At 45.5% G+C, this 12,491-nt stretch overlaps 1 protein-coding gene across 2 annotated transcripts in view; it reads right to left on the reverse strand.

Annotated features, from left to right (window-relative positions):
* The window catches only part of LOC116381314 (adenosine kinase-like), a 93,652-nt gene that overhangs the window by 37,497 nt on the left and 43,664 nt on the right, over positions 1–12,491 (reverse strand). The gene's annotated exons all lie outside the window — the stretch shown is intronic.

The following is a 12,491-nucleotide window of genomic DNA, read 5'->3' on the forward strand; positions in this document are numbered from 1 at the left end:
CCTCACGCGAGGAGGGGGTGGGGTGTGGGGGGCACCCATAAATGTTTCACACAGATTGATTCATTATCAGTTTGCTCGACAGGCTGGGTGGGCCTCGTCAAAGTGTACCGTCTTGAACTGGTGTGCATGTAAGTCACTGTCACCGCGGCAGGACAGAATATATCATCCCGACCTTTCACTTCAGATATTGAAATGAGAGCCGGTAACACGACTTGCCACACTGCAGGACTACCACTCGTGCATTTCAAAAACGCAGGAGGAGAAGGATAGTGCAATGATAGGTGACAGAGCAAGGGAAAACATCAATAATTTACGAATGTCTGCTCTGTCGTGATATGCCGAGCTATGATGTGCCAGTTTTTTCTTTTATTACACCACCATGTCAGAGCTGGCTGGCAAGTTTGAGGTATAAACATCCTCTTGATTAAGGAGCTGCATGTTCAAAATGAAAAGCATTCTGTCTGCATTGCCATGTAAAACAGACCTAAAATAAAGTTTGACTAATAAATCCATTAACCGACTCCAGTAACTTCTGGTTTAGGTTAGCGGCCAATTAACGGCTTCTGTATCATTCTAAAAGCCTTCACTTACTATCTGCTGGAACCGTTTGCTACAAGGGAAGTCATAACATTTTACAGCCAAACTCTCTTCCGTCCCCTAATGTGGTTAAACTGACGTTTTGTTGCTCCGTGATAAATGTGCACAAATGATTCAATAGACCACGAAAACTAATCTGTCCACTGAAAAAGAACTGCAGGCTTCACAGACACGCAGAGCTGCTGAAGATCACTGGCAGCCATTTAAGAGCCGTGAGAAAGGCAGTTGAGCATCTCAGCTTCTCGCTGGGTGGTTGGTTACATGTGGTTGACACATTTGCATCTTCAAAGATGCACACAGACAAACTCAATATGTGTGCGAATGTCTGGGCGGCATGTGGAAAACCCCAGTCCTTCCTCTGAAGAGGTTTCCCCCTCCCCCCCTCTCAAAGACTATACCGCGTTTTGAGGTCCTTTATCTGTCAAGCAGTCGCTTCAACAGCGAGTTGTAAAACAAGCCGCTTGGACTGGATGCACAGAAAGCGGGTTGCTGTATATACCGTGCAGCGCTGTCTGCTCTGCACCAAACTGAAAAAGGCGCTGCAGGAAACTATAAATCAGGAGCCATTACACAGCAACAAATATGACACGAACAGTGCTGCACAGTATTTGAGCTCCAAGACTCATTCACTCAGTGTCTCTTCCAATGAGCATGAACAATGCAAGCGGAGTGTGCATTGTGCTGCAGAGCAGGAGACTGTTCCTCTGAATTGGGGGTAAATTACAAAAGAGGCCTGTGCAAATTAGACGTGATGGCTTCATAATGCGTCTGAAGTGTCAGATCCTCCAGAAACCTATCCCCAGGCTACACACTCACTGGATCGACGCTTTGAACCTCCAATTATTCCTGCCAAACCGCGGCAATTGCAACGCTGTAAAACAATCATTCTGGCATTACGAAACGCACACAATCAATGTTGACTCAGTCGCTGGCAACGACAGGGTTACCAACTTAAAAAAATGCTTTCGCAGCACGTACTTAATCTATATCTGCGAGGAACACAGATATCCGATTTGGCATTAAACATAACAAGTGTGTAAGTCTTTTTTTTTCCCTTTTAAATGCAACTTTTGAATGAGATCCTGGAAGAAGATTAATACCTCTGAAGTGTTTGTAGTGGTTTTAATCCTGAGAGATCATTTGTTACGGAAGGAGGAAGAGAACCGGAGGGAAACAGCTGTATTTCAAGAGGAACCATCCAGAACTGTGTTCCCTCCTGATATTCATTTGGTGAGGGAATATATTCGAGTGCTATCACAGTTCCATTAGATTACCGCACATAGAGGAGTCATAAACTGAAACACAAAATCCCACACAGGATCTGGCAGGACGTGTGCCACTGCTGAGCAATTTTATATTACAATATGACCTCTTACTCATGCATAAATTTGATTGCAAAGAAGTAAATTACCTCTGCAATTTGGGACAGCTCCAAAAAAAAAAAAGGTGCAACTGGGTGCCGTTCGTCGATAATACTTTTAGCTCGGCAGACTAAAAGACGGAGAAACCCAGGCAGGGGTGGCCGGGTCAAACACTTCACTTGAACCAGAAAAAAAAAGTGACCACAACGGTTGAATAGGGCACGAATAAAATGGAGCCCGAGAGAGAAGCAGGAAGAAAGAAAAAAACGCTTCCTGTAAACACTGGCTAAGAATTATTTACTCACAGGGATAAACATTAAAGTGTCTTCTCATCCTTAATTAAGTCTTGTTTACATTTCCCAACAACGGGTGAGTAATATACATAGAACGTCTAGTTGAGATGCATCAATATTGTCTCCTCAACTGCGCCTGCTACATAATTAATACGCGCACCGACATGACATGGATATGATATGACAAGGGTATCAGAGGCGAAGAGTTAGAAAAAGAGCGAGTGGATGCATCTTTCATGAACTGCAGAGCTCCCCAGTCAAGGTTCCAGACATGATGTTTCAGTTTCACAGACGAGAGGCAAATATGTGGCAGTATGAAAACAAACCCGGGAAATCATATGCATGTGCATTCAAACCGATACGTCCACATCTCTGATCACACATCCAGAGGTCGACTTTGATCAGCTTTGTGTCTCCCTCTTGGCAAACTGTTCGGGGTCCTGTTAAAACCAAAAAAAAGCTGCACATGTAATACAACATCCTCTCTCTTTTTCTCTTTTTACATCCACTGATGTGTCAAACATCTGATGGGCTGTGGCGTCACTGCAGCTGCTGATACTTAATATAAGTGAAGGCTGGATTTCTTTAAGGGTAGAGTTTTCCATTTCTCTCACCATTTCCCCTCAGATTGGTGAAGCTGTAAATAGCCTCGGGAAGAAAAGAACCCACACAGGTGTAGAGAAGAATTCATTTCGCAGTGTATTTTGGACCGGGCTGCTCTGCTCTGCCACTGGGAGAGGAGGCCTTACAGGGGCCATTCCTCCTCATTCAGAGCCATTACCACCCCACTGTCACTGTCAGTCTGTCCCCTCACCCATCACAGAGCCCAGAGCAGCCCCACAGCCCGTCGCAAACCTCCCAACTAAATCACATTCCACGCACAAGCGGCCGGGGCCCCGCACAGGATCTACTGTATCTAATCTAATCTGTCTATCTCCTGTGTCCCTACACATGCACATCAACACACGGAGTCTCTGGAAAAGGCAGGTCCAACAGCTCGGCACCTCAATCATGTGCGGTTCCGCCGTGTGCGGTGAAACAAGAGTCGGTAATGCAAATCAGAAATCAGGATTTGCCTCCGTAATTGGGGCTTTATCAGCTCATTAAGAAACAGGGAGGCATCGCCGAAATGAGCATGCAATATTCCTATTAAAACTGCTCAAAGAGAGAGCACTTAGAACGTATCAGCTCAAGTCCTTGGGAGAGAGAGGGAAGCAGCTGTGATTGATAAGGTTACTACATTGTCAGCTAAAGAAATAACACCTCGGGGAAGTGGCAGTTTAGTAGAAAGAACAGGGAACGCTCTCAGGTGGCCCTGACGGCCACTTGTCTGCCCCTCACCGTTGTAACGCCTGATAGAAAATGGCACATCTTATTAAAAATTTGACAGATTTATTATTACAGTTGTTTAACCTCTTTATAATCAAATCGTGTGAGGGGTTCAAGGAGACTCTCTCAAACTGAATTGCAATCGTTGGAGCTTGATTTAAATTCTCACTGTAACGGGATCCGGTTACCCCGTGCAGGCGTGTTTCCTGTTTACACATCCAGCAAGTTACACGATACAAACAAAAATAATATGAATCAGGCTACTTTTTGCACTTCAAGTCCTGTACAAAAACACGATAGAAATCTGTTATTAACAGCTATTATATTGTGTGAAAGAGAAAATATAGGGCATAAAGTTGATATTCCACCTTCCTCCGGTCCACTCAAATAGTTCAGCCTTTGTGGTACAAACTGCACCACACCACTGACTGGCAGGATACAAACCTACTACTATTAAAGTGAGTGGGCAAAGCCACATTAACCCCATAGTCTGTGCGTGATTGACAGGCAGGGCGACATGCTGGCATATTGTGTTTCATGTACAGTAATTGCTGCAGCTCAAAGTGCTCAGAGGTGAGAGTGGAGCATACAATATGACGATGAACGGAGCGTGTCATTGGGGCCTACAGGGAGAGGACTGTCATTAGCTACAGGACGTTGATGATTGAGTAACACTTTCTTACTGCCGCAGAGGAAAAACAACCGAACGTCTTCAGGCAAAATCAATACAGCTTGAGCCGTCGGAATGCAAATTGCGACTATTCTGGCTGCATGACACGGGATGATGCACCCTTACTTATTCTGGCTCCATTGAATGTCATCATTAGCCTTTACAGTGTCAAATCCGTTCAATAAAGGGCATTATTTCCAAAAGGATAAGCGCTGCATTAATCCTTTTATGCTGCTTTCAGCAGGATAGAGTCTCCCATAGCTAATATTAATGTGCTAGGTGTCAAGAGTGAGATGGCTAATCCTGATAACTCAGGATGTACAGTCAACTTTGCAGATGGCTATCTGCCCTGGACCAGCACTCCTAATAGGCGCAGGAACAGGATGTGCTTTTAAAGCTGCACTTCCCGAACGTCGTCTTCAAAGAAAACGATAATTTTCAACGGGGCTTTCTGAACCAGGAAGATAAGCCAGAGAACGGGGGAGGACAAAATAAAAATGATGCTCGCCTCAGAGAGGAAAAATAGCTTCCTGATATAGTCCTAGCTCCCTCTTTAAAGCTGACACCTAGAACATACAGTTTATCAATTATACATGAAGCCAGAATCCATCTTCTGTTGGCAGCTTGTTTGGATCCGGCCCGAGCCCTCTCAGTGGTGAAATGTGTCTGGGAGCCCCCATCCCTCCTGTCGCCTTTTTTCCACTCGCAGCCTGTCCTTAAATCAATCCCTTTTTAGGCCTGAATTTATTTTTCCTGTAACAAATCTGTCTTGGCAAATGATGTCACATAAGCGGGGAGAATGACAGCCCGATGTCTATGCGGGGAACATCAACCTTGCTCCAGCAGCCTCCTCCCAAGGTGAGTAATCATGCTGAGGAGCGGTGCAGTGTGTGGATGCCAGCCAGAGTCCAAACAAACCCGGAGTCTGTTGCTCAAGATAAACAAACCAATTAGGGGAAAGGCATGTTATTCCTCAGTTGGTGGGATATTTGCTAGATGGAAAATAATCAATGCATTCTTATTTCCACGGGGTGAAGCCGAAAAAGTCCTGAGCAGAATAAAATCCAGGCGGAGAGAGAGAGAGAGAGAGAGTAAAATTATTCATTAGAAAAAATAAATAATGGGACTAAACTAGCTACTAGTCATGTAATTAATCCATGCAGGCTCAGTGGAGAGAGGAGAGCACAGAAGGGGAAGATTCATCATAGCTCTTCGCCCCTCGCTCCCAGGGATACATGCCCTTCTTGTGTGGATGAGTCAGCTTACATCTTCTGACAATTGTGAGCCAAGGGCTTTGTCAAAAGGAACCACAGTTATTGTTTTGATTGGTTCCCCCTTGTTATGTTGGGAGCACAAAATACTTTCAAATGTGATTGTGCCACAGCATCTGAAAATAAGGCACGCACATAAAGAACATCAAAAAAAGGAAGATGTCTGCTTTTTATTTACCCGAAGGACAATCATTTGGCACTTTGGCGCTCTCCATGGCCTCTCCTCCACACTGGAACAAGCAACCCTATCAGTTATTGCAGGGAGCGGCCAGCTGAAGCATTAGACGACTGGGCTCACGGTACATGACATTCAAGCTGGCCAATGACGACGGACATGCTAATCAAAGTGGCTCTGGCCTCTCCTTCACAGTGCGACTGGAGGACTTTGCCCTGTCGGCGTGGATGTGCAGCTGCTCTGGCAGCGCGTCCACTCTGCCCCCCTCAGGGCCTGGGCACCGGGCTAACCACTGGCACAAGAGTTTAGATGCCGGGGAAAATATTAAATATGATTTTAAAAAATGGCGGAGGCTAACAACACCATACATGAAAAATAAATCACAGACAGCTTGTTAGCATGGGGAGGCGAGAGACAAAGAGGAAGAGAGAGCGACAGAGAGAGAGAGAGAGAGGAGAAAGAGAACTGGGTTAAGAGATTTAACGTGCTGCTGAAAATCTGACACTCGCCAGAGGTCCAAATGTTCCACCAGAGCAACGGCAGCCCTGCCGGCTAAGTCTTTATAAAGCCTCCAAAGCTGCTTACAATATACACTTGAGAAACAATAGATAAGGTCAGAGTAGTAGCCTGTGTCTGAGTGGGACCATGTATGAAAAATAAACTATTTCCCACCACTGCATGTGCTAACCCCGGACATGCTAACTGAAACACATGCAGCCTGCTGCTGTAGTGAAACCATTAGTTGTTTAATCATCATTAGTCAAACAAGTGTCCCTGGCACATCTCCTGGTTACAGCCTTTTGATGCTTCTCTGTTGTAAACTGAATATCTTTGGACTGTTGGTCAGACACAACAAGTTGTGTGATCACCATGGGCTCGGGGAAGTAATGATGGGCATTTGTCTTCGTATTAATAACAAAAATAATCATTAGTTGCAGCATTTATTTATTGATACATTTTAGATATGTCTCTCTAAAGTTATAATCAGTGACATTTTGGGTTAATACATGTATTTTGAGATCGATACCACTGTCATATCTGTGCCCGGGAGATGGTTAGCTTAGCTTAGCATAAAGACTGGGACCAGTAGGAAACAGCTAGCCTGCCTCTGTCAGAAGGAAGAAAATAATAAAGAATCTGCCTACGAGCACGTCTCAAGCCCCCGAATTAACACATAACATGTTGTTTGTTTAATTCTTATGAATTCAAAGTGTTAAAACAACAAGTTGCGGTAGTATGGGGGGCTATTTCTTGAGGGAGTGCGCAGTGACTTCTTGGGACTCTTCTCATCATTGTGTGGTTGCCAGGCAACAAAGAAGCTACAGCTCCAAGCCCAAAAAAAAAATAGTCCCGCACATAACACCACAGAAAAACCACAACTTATCGTTTTACACTTCGGTCCGTTCATTTAACGGAAGAAAGTTGTGCATCGGTATTCATAAAAAGGGCTCGTTAATAGTATGAGAAGTGAGGTGTGATACGAAGAATATCTTGAGCATTAAATGAATGCTTTATGAAATCATTACAAAACATTATGCTATCCTCAGAAGTCATTAGGGAGAGAGAGAGAGAGAGAGGAAACATTTACTGGCAGCTGACAATGGATCAAGGCCAAAAAAAGGCAGAAGGAGGCTTATTACAGACCGTAAACAAATTACAGCGACATAAAGGGAGGAAATGAAACCTTGCAGAGGGCAACAATTCTCCAGCATCTGGTGCACAAGAGATGCACATCTGGGGTGATTCTTCGTAGGCCGTCAAGTTGACCCGAGTGCTGCGGATTTTGGTTTGTGGCGAGGAGAATATCCCGGGAATATTTATTCAGTCGAGGCTTTATGCTCCAGCGTGACAATATAACAGCGTCTGACACTTAACTCTACTCACTATCTTTACCCAGGAGACACACTATCCTAAAGCGTTTCATCATGTGAATCTTAATCAGATACTTAGCCAGTAGAGCAGGTTTTCACTCTCCCTGGTGAGAGTATCAACACATGGCCATCAGGCACAATTCACGGCCGCAAAGTGGCTATTTATTTTCTGCTCAGCATTACTTGACAAATAATTACTCAGTCTATTCAATTAAGCCATGGAACTCGCACAAATGGTCACAACATCCAAGTATGGGACTAAAATAGTGTTCTACATTTCACAACTTGGTCTCATGAATAGAAAGGCACAGACACACACACACACACACACATGCCAATTGCTTTGATGCAGAGGGAGTAAAGGGACAAGGTGAGGGAAAGTAGAAATATCATTATGTCTGAACTATTTCATCCCTTTTACAGCACGGCAGAGCAAAACAGACTTGCTGCCTGTGGAGCAGATGCACACGGTAATCCGGGGTGAAAGGACATGGTGTTTTCCCTGCTGAAGAAGAAAAACTGTTTTTACAAGGTAACGTATGTGTACAAGGAGAGAGTCACTGCATGCTGGTAGAGTAATATGGACTACAGCATCCCCCCCACACACACACACCAAGAGGCAACAACTCAAAATACAGTAGATTAAAGCAGTAGATTTTTTTTTTCCTGCTGTTGTTCAAATTAGGATGCTAGAAATAAAGACTCCCACAAATAAAACCAGCACAGCCCTGCCAGATTCTAAGTATGTCCTCACACATTTCTAATCAAAAAACAAATAAATACACAAAAAGTCCCTGCCATTCATTGTGATGAGAACATCTCCAGAGTAACAAAATGAGATGAACCCCGACGTGCTTTCACCACAACAATTTCAAACATATTTAATTCTCCTCCACTGCGCTTCTAAGGGAAATACTGTTTTACTCCACTCTATTAATCAAACCTCTAATTCTTACTTTGTAGAATTTACATGAAGCATTAAGATCATTTGATAAAATATGATGCATTGCCGCAGAGCACCAACAGAGCTAAACGCAGAATGGGTAGGATTCTCCCAACAAAACGATGTATAGACTATTATACACAGATAGTGTCCTTAAGAAAAAAATGAATTCACTTCTGATGGAGAATGTTGAGAGTGCAGTGTTTCTACTTTCACTTAAGCAAAACATATGAACATTTTCTCCCCCACCACCCGTTGACATGAAGAAGTAAATCAGGGAGACGGGATTATTGTAAACAACCTACATAAATCCCACAGGCGAGTGAAAGCCACGGGATGTCTCCACAGCCAGCATCATTTGGCCTCTCCACCCTAATTTACCATGCTCCGCCCACTCGGGCCTGCAGGGCTGAGGAGCTGGCTGATCCTCCAGCAGGGCCGGGCCAGCCCATGCGTCCCACTGGCACGGGACGCCCCGCCAGGAGCCAATCACCAAGCCCGCACTCCTGACAGCTCATTACCACTCAATTAGGCAGGTGCACCTCCACGCACAGCCTTCTGACAAATACAGCCCTCCCAGATGCATGTTTAACATTCGGGAGAATTATATAGTGACAGCAAACACTAAACGCCTCACCCTTATCACTTGATTGCCTCAAGATTGAAATCCTATAATTGGCCCAGGCCAGCGGGAGAAGAAGAAAGAAGAGAAAGAAAAAAAAAAAAAGCCAATAAATATGATGCAGTCAGTTTGTAATTGAACAATTATAAATTCATATTCATAAGATGCTTGCTGGCAATTACAAAATGCCATTTGATTAAACACAATTTGAAATGACATTGTTCCATGCTGAAGACACTGTGGTGTCAGCCTAATAAAGAGAATACACATCATAGCAGCCGCTCGCCCAGCAACATGACCTCCAGAGACGGGAGACATGCTGACACAGTGGCTTGGCCGGTGACGGACGGGACTTGGCACCCATCGCTCTTTGTCCCCTAAACCTACTGCTAACACTCACTCGCACAGGAAAAAAAAACTAAAAAACAACGCCACCAAGGGTTGACTTTCAAATTCGAACACCAGTGGGCACAGATTGTGCACATAATAAAACACAAGCAAGGCGAAAAAAAAAAATGTTGATCCCTTGAGAACAGATTCTAATCAAGATGAAATGATTTACAAATCTATTTAATAAGGCTTGCCAGAAGTCAAACTTGGCATGTAAATGCGGTGGGGATTAAATTTCATCGGCAACCAAGACTGTAACTGATCGCCTGCAGACAAAGGGGGAGCCTGCCAGTTTTTTTTCTCCCCCTTCCACTTCTCTTCCCTCCCTCCCTCCCCCTTTCTCTCCACTGCCTGCATTTTGCCTCGTGATCCCTCCCCGGCTGTGTGGAAGGACAGGGGCAGTGCAGAGTGGTGCAGTACAGAGTGGAGAGGAAAGGGGGGAAAAGACAGGAAAAAAAGGAGAGGGAGGAAGGAGGGAGGAGATGGAGACAGAGGGAGGGAGGACTATTGGAGATAAAGAGCAGTGGCGAGAGGGTAAAGGGGGAGAGAGTCGTAGAGAAAAGGAAAGAGGAAGTGAGTGAAAGGAAGCTCAAGGTCAGCGCGAGGACAGTTTGGTCCTCTGAGTTGGACAGAGACACAGCCGCAGTCACCTCTGTGCTAATCAGCCATTCGGCTGGCTGATGAGATGTCAGTTAGTAGTGTGTGTGCAAAAACCTCTCCCTTTGCTTTTTTGGCTGCAAATTGCTGGGGCTGTTGGGGCGGAGTAACAATGTGTGTGTGTGTGTGTGTGTGCCACTCTGGAGTGTAAGCAGGCTGACGTGCTGCTTGTGGTGCCAGTATTGCGCTTTTTTTCTGCTTTTGCCCTCCCCTTCGCCTCTTTTCCTTGCATATTATGCTACAGTGACTGAAGCTGAACTCAGCTTTCCCCTGCAGGGAGGGCAAGAATACTACTGCCAATTAATGCTATATGCAGTGTGCCAGTGTTAACAGTGTGAGGCATTCACTCCAAATTGCTGCGGCATTTAAAAAAAAAAAAAAAAAAAAAAAAAAAAAAAAAGGTGGGTGAGCTGTTTTCCTCGGGCGTGGCTAACCTCTTGCAGGCTAACGGGGATAGCGCCATTAGCTAAGGGCGTAAACGAAAAGCGTCCACAGCTGTGATCAGGTTTGTGACCTAACAGCACTGCAGCTTGTGTCTCATTGGGTGAGTTTTGTGTATCAAGCCAGTTGGCAGAGGCGAGTGTCTCCTCCGTCTATCCTTGGGTTATTTCTAACCATCTGTGCCCAGTCATTAACAGGCCTTTTCACAGTCAATTGTCTTGTTCGTCTCCCCTCTTCTTCATTTCTGTTACTTGCTCTGTGCATGGACCATGAGATGGACCAAGTGCTTCTTCCCCCCCCCCCCTGAATGTAAATGGCATAAGTTAGGAGAGGCCATTTTATTAGCCGGGGCTTAGGAGAGCTGTGGCGCCATAGGTTAATTCAAAGTGGCATCATGGAGGATGCATCAAGCAGTGGAGATCAAATTACAGGGCAAAGCGCTCAGTGGTAAGAAAAACAAGCCAGTGGTATGCTGCAGAATGTGTGCGTGCATGCTGTGTGTGTTTAGCAGCAAGTGAATGTGTGTCTGAGAGACTGGAGAGGGAGAGAGGGGGGGGGGGGGAAAGGAGACAGCAAAAGGAGAGGAGGAGGAGGGGTGTCCATAGAGGGCCAAGGGGGATGGGGATGGAAGGAAAGAGGGAGTGAAGGGAAGTAGGGGGGGGGAGACGAGGCTAACTGGGCCAGCACGCACACATCACCCCCACCAATTAGAGTCACTCATCTCCCCTTCACACAATACATCACCCTCCATTTCTGATGTTCACAATCGTCGGGGAAAGAAATAACTGTAAACATCACTGCAGCAGGGATGGCATTCAACAAAAAAGAAGAGATATCCTCAGCCTGAAATGAGTTTAGCTATTCCTTCTTCCCCCTCACGCCTTTGTTATTGGTCTTTGTGCAATGATTTGCCTAAGGACCCAGATTTCCTAGCAACAGCCTGCCACCAAACATTTGGCAGGAGTTCAACATTCTCTCTCTTTGTGAGAAATGGCAGTGCTGCCTCCCTGCTCTGCGTCTGCCACCAGCCCTGCTGCTGCTGCTGCCACCGCTGCTGCTGGATGAGCCAGACTGGCTGCAAGAGCCCTCTAATAATTCTGTTTTCTTCCAAATCACACCACATAGAAGCAGGCACCTTGAGAGCCTCTGCCAGGAATCATCAATCACCTGTTTAGCACGCATGCTCCAACAAACACGGACGCACGTGCAGGCGAGAGAACATGCTAACATACGCACATGCGCGCTACTCTGTAATTACATTTATTTACAGATTAGAGTTTACAAGACTGCTTATACCGCCCAGCAGTCGTTTAATGGAAATCAACATAGCACATTAATACACAACAGAGGTTGGTACAGTGAGAGAGAGAGAGAGAGAGAAAATGTACAATCTGGCTGTAAATTGGGTAAATACATCTGAGTGCTCTCGACAAGGTTAATGGAGAGAGGAGGCCTTAGTGAACACCGGTCTAGACACGCCACACTGTATTAAGTGGGAATAGCTGTGGCAGTGTATCTGGCTAAGCACTTTAGAAGTGCGAATGGGACCCTAATAAAGCGAATGATCCCCCTGTTTTAACAAAGAGGCCTGGGAGGGACGCTGAAAACGACGTTTGAGATTCCAAGCACTGACAAACACCCATTTGTGGCCCTTCTATCCCCCCTCAAATCCCACGGAAGCTTTTCCCTGCGCGCAAGACTGTCGGATGTGGGCAAAACCCAACTGCCAATTTGCAGAGGATGTGCCGTGTTTGCTAATGCGAACCAGAGACTAAAAATGAGACCACACAAACTCTGGAGGATGGACTGACTGATCTGCTTTCTGGCACAAACACTGATGTGTTTTTTTTAGGGGGGGGGGGGGGGGGGGG

This window comes from Anarrhichthys ocellatus, unplaced genomic scaffold (genome assembly GCF_004355925.1).
Source record: "Anarrhichthys ocellatus isolate YVR2014 unplaced genomic scaffold, GSC_Weel_1.0 scaffold4, whole genome shotgun sequence".
Taxonomy (NCBI): Eukaryota; Metazoa; Chordata; class Actinopteri; order Perciformes; family Anarhichadidae; genus Anarrhichthys; species Anarrhichthys ocellatus.